Source organism: Bombina bombina, chromosome 1 (assembly GCF_027579735.1).
Source record: "Bombina bombina isolate aBomBom1 chromosome 1, aBomBom1.pri, whole genome shotgun sequence".
NCBI lineage: Eukaryota > Metazoa > Chordata > Amphibia > Anura > Bombinatoridae > Bombina > Bombina bombina.
Genome location: NC_069499.1, coordinates 449,609,953 through 449,624,627, shown reverse-complemented (window position 1 = coordinate 449,624,627; position 14,675 = coordinate 449,609,953).

The following is a 14,675-nucleotide window of genomic DNA, read 5'->3' as shown; positions in this document are numbered from 1 at the left end:
ATGAAGATCGTTCAAGCGGGACTTCAAAAATGTAAGTGGATCTTCGGGGGTTAGTGAGTTTTTTAAGGGTTTTTTGGGTGGGTTTTTATTTTAGATTAGGGTTTGGGCATGTAAAAGAGCTAAATGCCCTTTTAAGGGCAATGCCCATACAAATGCCATTTTCAGGGGAATGTGTAGCTTAGGTTTGTTAGTTTTTTTATTTTGTGGGTTTGGGGGGGGTGGGGTTCTGTAATGTTAGTGGGGGTTTGTAATTTTTTTTCAGAAAAGAGCTGATATCTTTAGGGCAATGCCCTACAAAAGGCCCTTTTAAGGGCCATTGGTAGTTTATTCTAGATTAGGTTTTTTATTTTGGGGTGTTTTTTATTTACTTTAAATGGGTATTAGAATAGGAATAATTTTTATTATTTTTGATAATTTGTTATTTTGTGTAATGTATTTTTTCGTTTTGGGGTGGGTTTTTATTTTTAGATTAGGGCTTGGGCAGCAAAAGAGCTAAATGCCATTTTAAGGGCAATGCCCATACAAATGCCCTTTTCAGTGCAATGGGCAGATTTCTTTCTTTTTATTTTGTTTGTTTGGGGGGTGATGGTTTGTATACTGTTAGGGGATGTTTTTTGTAGCAAAAGAACTGTTAACTTTAGGGCAATGCCCTACAAAAGGCCCTTTTAAGGGCCCTTGGTAGTTTGGGGGGTGGGGGTTTGTAACTGTTAGGGGGTGTTTTATTTTCCTTTGTAGCAAAAGAGCTGTTTAACCTAAGGCAATGCCATACAAAAGGCCCTTTTAAGGACCTCCAAAAGGCCCTTTTAAGGGCCCTTGAAAGTTTATTATAGATTAGGGTTTTTTATTTTGGGTGGGTTTTTTATTTTTAAAAGGGTATTAGAATAGGAATAATTTGTATTGTTTTGGATAATGTTTGTTATTTTTTGTAATGGTAGTTTTTTTTATTTATTTGTAATTTTAGTGTTTGTTATTTTTTGTAATGGTAGGTTTTAGTGTAAGGCAAGTTAGGTTTTATTTCACAGGTAAGTTTGTATTTATTTTAACTAGGTAGTTAGTAAATAGTTAATAACTATTTACTAACTAGTTTAACTAGTTAAAATAAATACAAAATTACGTGTGTAATAAAATTAAAACCTAAACTAGCTACAATATAACTACAGTATTAGTTATAATGTAGCTAGCTTAGGTTTTATTTCACAGGTAAGTATTTAGTTTTAAATAGGTATTATTTAGTTAATAATTGTAACTTTAATTTAGCTCTATTTAAATTATGTTAAAGTTAGGGGGTGTTAGGGTTATGTTAGGGTTTGGGTTACGTTAGGTTTAGGATTAGGTTTAGGGGTTAATATAGTTTAATTTAGGTTGTTGCGATGTGGGGGGCTGGCGGTTTAGAGGTTAATAGGTTTATTTAGTGGTAGTGATGTGGGAGGCCAGAGGTTTAGGGGTTAATAACTTTATTTAGTTATGACGATGTCGGGGAGCGGTGGAATAGGGGTTAATAACTTTAATATAGTGGCAGCGATGTTGGGGTGTGGCGGAATAGGGGTTAATAACTTTATTTAGGTGCCGGCGGTATTGGGAGCGGCAGATTAGGGGTTAATAACTTTATTTAGGTGGTGGCGATATCGGAAGCGGCAGATTAGGGGTTAATAACATTATGTAGGTGTCGGCGATGTCGGTGGGGGGGCAGATTAGGGGTGTTTAGACTTGGGGTTTATGTTAGAGTGTTAGGTTTAAACATAACTTTTCTTTTCCCCATAGACATCAATGGGGCGGCGTAACGGAGCTTTTCTTTCCGTGATCGCAGGTGTTAGACTTTTTTCTGACCCTGTTTTGTGTGTGGTATGGAGCTTAAAAACTCCATATCGCACCCACAAGCTGGGTTTTGAAAAACTTGTAATGGCTGCGCTATAGGGGGTTAAGTAACGCAACTTTTCTTGCGTTTGTTAATTTCCCTATAGCGCGCATAACTCGTAATCATAATTAGCAGAATTCAGCTATTGAGTGCAAACAAAAAATTACCATCAATAAGGTAACAATTCAGTATAATGATAAAATCAAATATAATGCCTGATTATAAGACCGGCACAATTGTCAGTAAATAAAATGTATTAGTTAGGAACCTTATAATGGTTCACCAGCTATCCAGCATTTATCATATATCTCAGATTGAATATTACCTTAGAACATTTTATAATAATTTAAAATACTTCAACAATATTAATAACAGACCTTTAGTTTCAATGGATAAATTAATTCCCTAGGACAGTCACGTAAAATATCAAGTTGAGATATACAATACACTTTTAAGCATGAAGTTAAAAGTCCCTTTTGGCTACAATGATAATTTAGGGATTTTCCCAGTTTTGATATCAGTACTCTTTTATGTTTTTATTGAGGTTATAAAACTTATAAACAAAGGTAAGGTTACAATATAGTCATGGACATAAGCATATGTCTGTATATTGGCGTGCCTGTCAATAAAGTCCATCATATATATCAAAGTTTTAACATGCGGTATATTAGTATTTTTAGACTTAAGCAGCATAATTGTACAGAATTTTAACAATGCACCTCCTGTATATTAAGGCATAGAGATAGGATATAACATTTTTAGACATAAGCACAACTATTTAATCGATAAGTAATTAATCTATATAATCAATATCAAACCTCTTTTATATTTATATCTATTTCCCATACGGTCACTCTTGGACCATATTTAATAAGAATATGAAAAATTGTGAGTAGTATTATCGAGGTCAAGGAGATAAGGGATATATTTAACGAGATAGAAATGATCATATATTGTAACTAGTAATAAATTATCTGGACGGCGGATGAAAATATGCTTCTATGTTAAGACATTAGTTTCTCATAATAATTCGGGGACATAGGTCATAGGATGCATTTTCCCATGTTCACCAAGTAAACCAAAGGGGGGGGGGGGGCGGGGTCAGCTATAATACTATGGGGATGTGTTAGAGATATAAGACGACCCCCAGTGAGAAAATGTGGCCACATTTAAGTCGCCTAGTTTAGCTAAACATAACTATGAGACAAATTAGGGGAAGAGGACTATAAGACAAAATAGGGGCTATTGTTGGACCCAGAGTAAAGTGAATAGAAGGAAGCAGCACAACCAATTCTTTTTAAGCAGGTTTATTCAGCATTCAGCTTTCAGTAGCCAGATCACAAATGCACTACAACGTTTCGGACAAAGTTGTAGTGCATTTGTGGTCTGGCTACTGAAAGCTGAATGCTGAATAAACCTGCTTAAAAAGAATTGGTGGTGCTGCTTCCTTCTGTTCACTATTTGTGTTGGGGTTTGTGCAAGACCCTTGATGCTGGCACACCGTTAATTGGAACCCAGGTGCTGGATATTCTGGACTTGGACCCAGAGTATAGGTCATATATTTACTACAGGTCATCTTAGCAATGTATACAGCCATGTATGTCTATCTGTAATGGAATAGCTCATATAAAGCAATAGTTATTACCTTGTTGTTAGGCATGACTAATACAGAATCTGCCACATTCTCATATACTATTATATATTCCTGATGGCTTATATACCCTTGCTGACATTTGCTGGTAATCATTTCAATTTATGTACTATTGGACTATACATCAATATAAAACACAATGGTATGAGAATATAATGAATTCTTAAAGTTTGATGTATCCCCCAAAATGATAGCAGAGATTAAGATTACAATCATATCTGAGAATGTAGAAGATAAATGTTAGACAATAGCCATGGGATGCAGGTTCTTTTTGTGCTTCTAGATTAAAATATTGCTATCTATACCAGTCATAACTTTAGCAGGACTAGTCTCAAATTGGCGAGGAGTATACTTATATACACAAATAAAAGGTAAGGAGCAACAGGAGTATAGTTATCCCCACACATGTATATATACTGTAGGTAAATATTGTACTTTAATAACCAAAGGTCCGTGGAGAGTAGATGCTATCACACTGGCTAGAGCAACTGTGCCTCACTATCTTGGCTGCAGACAGAGAGACATCAGTTGTCCATAAAGATAGTGTCTTGTGCAGGTCCTCAGCAAAGTGTATGAGGTTTTTAAGCCCCTAATAAAATAAAGTGTATGAGGTTTTTAAGCCCCTAATAAAATGAGATCAAGTCATGATGACAGCACACAGTTAAGTAAACAAGAGCACTAGTGTATGCAAAGTAGATACAGGGCAATATTCTGGACATAAACCAATATGGCTCAATGGCTAGGTTTTGACCTTCTATGGCCTATTCTATATATAATTAAGTACTGAAAATCACTAGTAGTCATATGGTTGGGTTTATGAGTTTCATTATCTGTAAAGTAAGCCAGTCAAGAGTTAACTGTGAATGTGCAGAGAAGTCCCCTTATCAGAAGTGTAAATGACTCAGCGCCTGTAGTGTAAACTATAGAGAAAAGTTCTGTCTCAAGACGATGTTACATTGTCCACTGGCCTGTCTAGTGGGGCAAGTCTAGCTCAAAAGTTAATAGACTCAACGGAAAAAAAACTTGTGTAATATATATAAACATGTAGAACTACACTATACCCCTATCTGACTTTAGAAAATTAGGCACCTTCTTACTAGTATCAAAAAATATGAGACTCCTTACAGCATAAGTATATAACATATATAACTAGTTCTGTCATAAAATGTAAAGTAAAAAAAAAAGGATAAGCAGTAATGGTATAATGATATATATATATACGGAAAGAAACTGTCCACATCTATCAGAGAACACTGCATGTTTTAAGGGGACTACCAGAGACAAAGTCAAGTTCAGGGTGTAAATGGCAGCTCCAACCAATCAGCAGTAAATAAGTTATTTGGTACCCGACTCCGGTTTTCTTAGAGTTAATAGGATCTTGTGGGGAGTTCAATTCAGAGTGAATGACTTTCTGGTTCTCATAGATACAGAGTACTGAGGTTTTCTGCTCTGTCAAAAATCCATCCAGATCAAGGAGTCCAGTGAAAAAAGTCATGTCGTTTTGTGCCGGCACTTCACCCAGAGCTATCATAACACCAGTAGGCCGAGATCTATTTGTAAGTGGTGACTCACCAGCTGTTTGTGGAGGCTGAACAACCGATCTGCCCTTCTCCATTGTAGCTGAAGCAGGATAGTCATACTGGCAAGTGATTAGAAAGGTCCCAGTATTACTGTGTGAGTCGGCTAAGGATCTTGTAGGTGGGTCAGGAAGTGCTATACTGTTGGAGTCAGGAGTATTACTTCGTAAGTTCACCCCATCCTCATGCACCCTTTAAGCTTGTGCCATCAGCAGTGTCTTCTGACAGTAGTGACTGACGGATATTGCCAAAGCATTCCCCCATTTTCTGTTCAAGGACTTCCAATAAACCTTTATTCTCAAACAATCGACAGATTATTTAGGATTTTTATGGAGCTCCTATTTTTGAATCTAGCATGGACAGCGCTTGGACCCCCCCCCCCCCGTTTTATAGAAATGTTAACTACAGCTACTATTACAATATTAAATTGCTATTATAGGTTAAGTTTATATTTAAAAAAAACAAAAACAGGTCTTACGAGCCGGAAACTTCGGGCGGATTCAGTAGCATCCTCTGCTTGTTAAATCCGGCACCATGCAAGGAAGTATACAGTATATCCATCTTTACAGACTGCATGCTGGAATTCTGTTTTAACAAAGTTCAAAGTGTTCTTTTGAAATTAGATTCTTACAATTTGAGCAAATTAATTCCCTTTTGTAGTTTTAAGGCTTCCAGGCCTGTGTATATACATTGAAAGCAGGATGGTGTGATGAAGTCTATTTCCAGTTTGTGTATATCTGGCGTTTAATAAGTGGGTTTGTGACCTTACAATAGTAAATGTTAGATCCAGAGGTGAATAAATTATTTCATATATATATAGGTGATATTTCAGTTTTCTCCACAATTTATCTAACAATACACACATACATATGCACAGACACATTCACCTAGATACTGTATATATGCAGATATACATACATATACACAGATAAACACATAAATACATATACACAGATAAACACATAAATACATATACACACACATAAATACATATACACAGACATACACACACACAAGCTTTTTGAAGGTCTTCTGTGTATCTAACAATTGCTATAACAGCTTTGCAAGGGTGATATCTCAATCTACTGCTATTGCAAGGGTGATATCTCAATCTACTGCTATTGCAAGGGTGATATCTCAATCTTCTGCTATTCTTGTGGCTATTCACTAGGGAATGGTAACATCTCTGGTTTTTCACGCATGGGTTAAGGTACTATTTGCATTGATGGATCCCAGGCTGGCCTCTCAGCTCCATTTTACAGAAACTTCATGCTCTGCTTACAGTTTATGGAGGGACCATTTAGTTTAAATGGATATGAAACCCAAACATTTCATTTTGTGATTCAGACAGATAAAAAAGTCACCAATTTACTTTTATTATCAAATTTGCTTCGTTCCCATAATATTTTTTGTTGAAGAGATACCTAGGTGAGAGTCATTGCAGGAAATTGTGCTGCCATCTAGTGCTCCTGCAAATGAATAACATTCTTACAAAGCTGCTGCCATATAGTGCTCCAGAAATAGGCGGAATCCTAAGCATATGTCCTTGCTTTTCAACCAAGGTTACCAAGAGAACAAAGAAAATTGATAATAGAAGTAACATAGTAATAAAAATATATATAAAGCGAAAGATCTATAAAAGTGCAAAATGTATTGTCATGAATACCTCATGATTGAGATGCTAAGGGGTTAATTTTCCTTAGCCTGTATGCTAGAAAACATTTGTTTGTGAAGAACCGTGTTGCTGTGTTTATGTGTGCATGTGATTTCCCTTTGATATGCCAGGACCCTCATAAATACTTTGTAAGATACACAGAATAGAACGTTTATTGTCTAAATTGTCATTTTATTACCCCAACCTTTCAGCACTGTCTGGGAATGATGGAACACACAGACTCTATCTAGGAACTACACTGGGGTCATTGATAGGACAGCCAGCCCTGTAAGTTATTGCTTTTATAATTAATAATGCTTCAGAACCATACAGAATACAATATATATGGTGTTTGGTATCAAAATACTCTTCACAACATCACTAAGAGATTGCCTCTCTGTGTATATGGAATAGATGTACCTAACAGAAATTATAAGGTGCTCCATAATTTCAGACAAAGACTCAGGAATTGTATTACCTGTTGTAAAAGAGAGGGGAGTGGATATTTCTGGCAAAAGAGAGGGGTTTTCTAGCCCTCTGGAAAGAGGGTGGGTCATATCATGGAAACTTGTATAAGAATTTTGTGTTTTAACAATTCAAGTGTTCATTCTTACATGGGAGGCTGTATACCAACAGAGCGAGGGCCCATCTTTTCCTGCCAACCTCCCTGGCACAAATATCCATTCCAAAGCTAGTTAAGTATAAGGTTTCTGTTATTTATCCTTTTTCTCCTTTTTTATTTTAAAACTGTTTGCTTGTGTATAATTCTACTTGTTAACATCTCTTTATTAATAATGCATTGTGCTAATTTTTTTGCATAATAAATATTAAATTATTAAGTTTCTGCCTTTGTCTAATATTTGAACCATGTTACTGAAAGAGACTGGTAGTATTAGTACTGTGATATTAGGTAATTTTTTGCTAAATTGTATTCTGAGAGTTAGTGTGTAAGTCTGGGTCTGGTGGCAGCTTATTTCGTTTGAGTAGCAGTAAAGGGGAGTTTTGGGCAGACTAGAGTGTTGTTAACCCTTACACCCACTGAACGAAGTCACAGGCTTGCCTGGAGTGGCTAGACTGTGACAGATTAGTGATAGTAAAAGAGAGGGGAGTGGATATTTCTGGCAAAATAGAGGGGTATATCATGGAAAGAGGGTGGGTCATATCATGGAAACTTGTATAAGAATTTTGTGTTTTAACAATTCAAGTGTTCATTCTTACAAAGGAGGCTGTATACCAACTGAGTGAGGGCCCATCTTTTCCTGCCAACCTCCCTGGCACAGATATCCAAATGTTTCTGTTATTTCTTCTTTTTATTTTAAAACGGTTTGCTTGTGTATAATTCTATTTGTTAACATCTTTTTATTAATAATGCATTGTGCTAATTTGTCACATAATAAATATTAAATTATTTTCTGCCTTTGTCTAATATTTGAACAATGTTACTGAAAGAGACTGGTAGTATAAGTACTGTGATTTTATGTTATTTTTTTGCTAAATTGTATTCTGAGAGTTAATGTGTAAGTCTGGGTCTGGTGGCAGCTTATTTAGTTTGAGTGGCAGTAAAGGGGAGTTTTGGGCATTGTTTTTCTAAGTCTTGTACAGACTAGAGAGTGTTGTTAACCCTTGCACCCACTGAACTAAGTCACAGGCTTGCCTGGAGTGGCTAGACTGTGACAGATTAGTGACAGTAAAAAGGGTCTGTTAACCATTTCTGTGCCAAACAAGTGACTGGCGCAGGGTTGGTTAACCCTCGTCATCACATGTATTGATTATTATTTAAAAAATACACAATAAATCACATAAAAATGAGACTAGAAAGCATAGTTTGGAAAGAACAGGCTCAATAAGTCTTATGCATTTTAGAACTTTAATACAAGCTTCCAACTGTCACTCAATTTAACCCCTTACTATCTGATATAATGATGGTTACTCATAATAGCAACTGTTAAAGACTTAACATTACTTAAGATTTCCAAACATTTATCACATACTTTTCCAAATTAAAACCATAAGGATAATTAGTTTTAAAGGGACAGTATACAACAATTTTCATTTAACTGCCTGTAATAGACACTACCATAAAGAAAAAATGCAGATATACTGATCTAAAAATCCAGTATAAACCCTTTAAAAACTAACTTAGAAGTTCCCAGTTTAGCACTGTTGATGAGGTTAGGCTGGGACACTCAGTGGAATGGTCTGGGAAAACAAGAAGAGCAGACACTTCTCTCCTTCCCCTTCCCTGCATATGAAAAGACAGATTACACAAACAGGAGCCAGCAGGAGTCTGTAAACGAGTATATACATCTGACACTTTGGGGCTTGGTTAGGGCAATGTTATAAAAAATAAACAAAACTATACGTTGTTACAAAAACACTCCCAGTTGGGCTATATAAATGGACCATCTGCAAAACATTCATGCAAAGAAAAATCTAGTGCGCAATGTCTAAGTGTAAAAATTCAAAAAGCCTCCCCTTTTCAATTGATTGCCATGAAAACATGATACACTTTGATCATGTTCCTCTATGAAATGTTTTCAAAGGTTAGAGCACGGATTATCACAAGTAATATTTGACATGCGCTTGCTAATTCTGGATCTAACCTCCCTAGTGGTCAATCCTATGTACTGCAGATTACAGTGTGTAAAAGTACAAGAAGACAGAGGGGCGCCTCATGTGTGGTATAATCAGATGGTATGATACAGAACAAACAGAATGGAGCCAAATGAGTACTCACATACTATTGAAGCACACCTATGTGCTGGTAGAGACAAGCTGCAATTTCAGATAGGTGTGACAGCTCACCCTCCAGGCAAAACTGTGTAGCTGGTGAGAGATTAAAAAACAAACAAAGAAAGCACTACATGTGCAGACCATTAAAGGTATAACCGGCAATATCTCTTAGATGATACAGATGGGTACTCACATACTCCTGTAGCACACTTATGTGCTGGTAGAGGCAGGCTGTAACTTTATGACAGGTGTAGCAGCTCACCCTAGATGTATATTCTTGGTTGTGCAGGGGTGTAGGTCCCAGGAAGGTAGGAAAAGAACTCCACTCAGAGTACATTTAAAATAAAATGTAGCTATTTATTAAAAACAAAGATAAAAAAACAACATAGCAGTTGTTTATGATGAGTGGATAAAAGGGTATACAGTGGCACCCCTCAAATGCAACGCGTTTCTCGGTTAGAACCGTTTCATCAGGCATCAGGCATAGATTACAGTGTGTGCATGTTTTTAAAATTAAAACAAATTTATTTTTACAGTACATACAGGCATTTATTGGATATTCATTCCCAGGAGTGCATGATTTGTATTTGTTTGAAATAAATATATGCTTGCTGGCAACACATAATAGTAGTAAATTAGAAAGTTGCTTAAAATTGCATGCTCTATCTGAATCATGACAGAAAACATTTGGGTTTCATATCCCTTTAAACTGATCATCTCCTTCAAGGATACCTAAAAGTCTCTTACTGATATCAACAATCTGATAAAGGGCCAGATTACAAGTGGCACACTATTTAGAGCTTTTGCTTGTGCAAAAACACCGCTAGAAGTTGAAAGCAATTTGCTTGACTTCAGGACTTCGGATATCGCAACAGCATTACCTTCTTTTTCCCATAGACTTCAGTGGAGCTTGTACGCTTAACCTGAAACACATTAGACCAACTGCGCTAATCCAAAGATAGTTATGAATATTTTACATTCCAATGTTCTTCACATAGAAGAAAATGTTCTAAGCTTTACATTCCTGCTTTTTAAATAAAGGTAGCAAGAGAATGAAGAAAAATAATAATAGGAGTAAATTAGAAAGTTGCTTAAAATGGCATACACTATCTGAATCATTAAATAAAAAAAATTGGGTTTAGTATCCCTTTAACTTTACAGAAAATAAAAAACCTATTATTACAGAAAAAAATAATTACCAAAAAAAAAGATGCCTATTCTAAAACCCCACTTAAAAAAAACCAACCCAAAATAAAAACCTATACTAACACTAAACTACAGCAATAGGGCTTTTTGTAAGGCATTGCTCTAAAGTGACTTACTTCTTTTTGAATTAACCCCCCCACAACACCAATCTACAATTAACCCCCTACCCCTCCAAAAATGGCTATTAAAAAAAACTACTCTAAAAATTGCCCTGAAAAGGGCATTTAGTTGGGCATTGCCATAGACACTCATTTAGCTTTTTTGCTACCCAAAATAAAATATAAAAAAAAGAAAATACCTTAATCTAAAAAAAACACCCAAAAAATACTAACACTAAGATGGTACTCACCAAAGTTGATACCGGGCGGTGGCGCTTCATCTTCATCCTGTGGGTGGTCCAGCCTCATGCCGGCAGCAGTCTTCTATCTTTTTGGAGGGTAAAGTTAGGATTTTTTTTCAGTAAAGGATAATTTTTTTTAGTGCAATTTGGAGGTGTTAGATTAGGAGGATTAGCTTGTTAGGGGTCTTAGATGTTAGCGCGTCTTTTGTGGTGGGGGTTGTGGCGGTTTAGGGCTTAATAGAGTAAAGGGATATATTGTTATGTGCGGGTGTGGCGTTTAGGGGTTAATAGAGTAGTGGGGTAAACAAGTCAAAGAGAGTAAAGAGGCCTACTCTTAAAAAGAATTCACATATAGCACTCTGGGTTTGGAGAATATCTTACAGCTGGTTTAGCAGGTAGACAATTAACATCTTACACAATAATTGTACTTGTGGGAAAGGTAAACTAAAACTTAACCTTTATTAAGTTATAAATAAAATAGGAAGTATTAGGTTATCTCTAGCAATAGTGCTCCATTCATAATCTGGCCCATAATGGGGCTGTTAACACCATATATACTGTACTAAGTGTATATATATATATATATATATATACTGTATATCATTGTGACACATGTATTATTAATAAACAGCTCTCTTGAATTATATTTATTGTATTTATATAATTTGGTTTTATTATAATATTTTTTTAGAGTTTCAACACCATCAGATAATCCCAGTAAAGACAATGATCATCTGTCCCATGTTTGCTTATAAATATGACCCATAGTTTACATTTTACTTTATACTTTAGTGATAGTAGCAATTTCCAGTTTAGTGCTCGGGTTCCAAGACAGCTGCAGATGGATATAGCTTTCAGTGAATAGCTTGTTTTGTAATAAATAAATATTTTTTACATTTCCAAAACTTTCTACATATAATTTGTGCACAAGACAGAATTTTCATCTTGAGCCACAACCTTTTAATGCATAAATAGTTTCATAATTTTATATAATGCAGCAACCAAGGGAAAACAATAGTTTCATAACAGGAAGCAGATGTAGGAAAGAATGGTTTATGAATCCATAGTAGTTATATAACCCATAACCTACGAATAATTACACAATACAGGGTTAGATTACGAGTGGAGCAAAAAGCTCAAGCTCGTTAACTCCGCTAGAAGTAAGCTTTTTGTGTGCGTCGGTTAGTGAGCGTATTATAAATTGAAAGTAAAACATTTTTCCACAAGTGCTAACCCGATGCGCGCAAAAAGTCGAACTTTGAATATCACAAAACACGTTAATGTTTTCTCTCATAGACTTCAATGGAGAGGAAAAAGTGGAGAAAAACATAACACTCTACACACTCGCAAACCCGATCGGGTTTAAACAAAGCGTGTTAACTCAACATGAAATATGAATATTTCACACTCCAATTTTCTTTACATAGCTGAATAGGTTCTATTTAGTCTTAAATACATATTTCTTTATGTTTTTTTGGTAAAATATATTTCTATACCTATATATAAAATTATATAAAGGTATAGATATATACAGATATATACAGTATCTCACAAAAGTGAGTACACCCCTCACATTTTTGTAAATATTTTATTATATCTTTTCATGTGACAACACTAAAGAAATTACACTTTGCTACAATGTAAAGTAGTGAGTGTATAGCCTGTTGAAGAGTGTAAATTTGCTGTCCCCTCAAAATAACTCAACACACAGCCATTAATGTCTAGACCGCTGGCAACAAAAGTGAGTACACACCTAAGTGGAAATGTCCAAATTGGACCCAAAGTGTCAATATTTTGTGTGGCCACCATTATTTTCCAGCACTGCCTTAACCCTCTTGGGCATGGAGTTCACCAGAACTTCACAGGTTGCCACTGGAATCCTCTTCCACTCCTCCATGACGACATCACAGTGCGGGTGGATGTTAGAGACCTTGCACTCCCCCACCTTCCATTTGAGGATGCCCCAAAGATGCTCAATAGAGTTTAGGTCTGGAGGCATGCTTGGCCAGTGCATCACCTTTACCCTAATATTTACCTTTGCTGGGGTTGATGTATAGGGGGATATCTATCAAGCCGTCAACCGCAAATACGCTGGAATTCCACAGCTTAATTGTTGCGAGCTTGATCCAACCTAGTTATCAAAGCCTACAGACCGGCAAAATTTGAAATCTGTAACGTAACATGCGATCCGCCGGTATCAATCCGACACAGATCGATGCTTACGTCATTACAGATGTTCCGAATACACATTCGGCACTATTTGACACTTTTTAAAAGTTATCAAATAGTTAACAGGTACGCTTGCGGCTATTACGGCCCAGCGTACCTGGTTTTCAATCCGCCACCCTGAAGGCCGCAGATGCCATAGGAATCAATGGGATTCTGAAAGCAGCGAAAGCTTATGTTCGATACTGCCAGATCTCCCATTGATTTCTATGGTAGAAAACCAGTTACGTTTACACCTATCACCCTAACATAACCCCCGATTCTAAACACCCCTAATCTGCCGCCCTGACATCGCCGCCACCTACATAATGTTATTAACCCCTATTCTGCTGCTCTCGGACCCCGCCACCACTAAATAAACGTATTAACCCCTAAACCTCTGGCCTCCCACATCACTACCACTAACTAAACCTATTAACCCCTAAACCACCAGCCCCCCACATCACCATAAACTAAATTAAGCTATTAACCCCTAAACCTAACAAACCACTAACTTTAATTTAAAATTACCACATTCCTATCTTAAAAGAAATTTAAACTTACCTGTAGAATTAAAATAAACTATTTTTAAACTATTAACCTACCCTAACTATTATACTACTCCTAAATTAAACTACCAATTAAATTAACTAAATTACATATTAAAAAAAGTCTAACCCTACTCAAATTATTTAAATCTACTATTTAACCTTATTAAAAAATAAACGCTAAGTTACAAAAAAATTAAAAACACTAAATTACGAAAACAAACTAACCACATTATCAAAAATAAAAAAGAATTACACCTAATCTAATAGCCCTATCAAAATAAAAAAGCCCCCCAAAATAAAAAAAAACCTAGCCTACACTAAACTACCAATGGCCCTTAAAAGGGCCTTTTGTGGGGCATTGCCCCAAAGAAATCAGCTCTTTCACCTGTAAAAAAAATACAAACACCCCCCAACAGTAAAACCCACCACCCACACAACCAACCCCTCTCAAATAAAAACCCTATCTAAAATAACCTAAGCTCCCCATTGCCCTGAAAAGGGCATTTGTATGGGCATTGCCCTTAAAAGGGCATTTAGCTCTTTTACTGCCCAGATCCTACTCTAAAAATAAAACCCACCCAAAAAACCCTTAAATAAACCTAACGCTAACCCCCGACGATCCACTTACAGTTCTTGAAGTTCTGCTTAAAGGATCCATCCAGCCGGAAAGAAGTCTTCATCCGGGCGGCCTCTTCCATCTTCATCCATCCTGCGAAGTCTTCATCAAGACGGCATCTTCTATCTTCATCCATCCGGCACGGAGCGGGTCCATCCTGAAGACATCCGGTGCGGAGCTCCTCTTTAATATGGTTGCTGCCGTAAACTGGATTTGAATGCAAGTGACGTCATCCAAGATGGCGTCCCTTGCATTCCTATTGGCTGAAAGGTTCCAATCAGCCAATA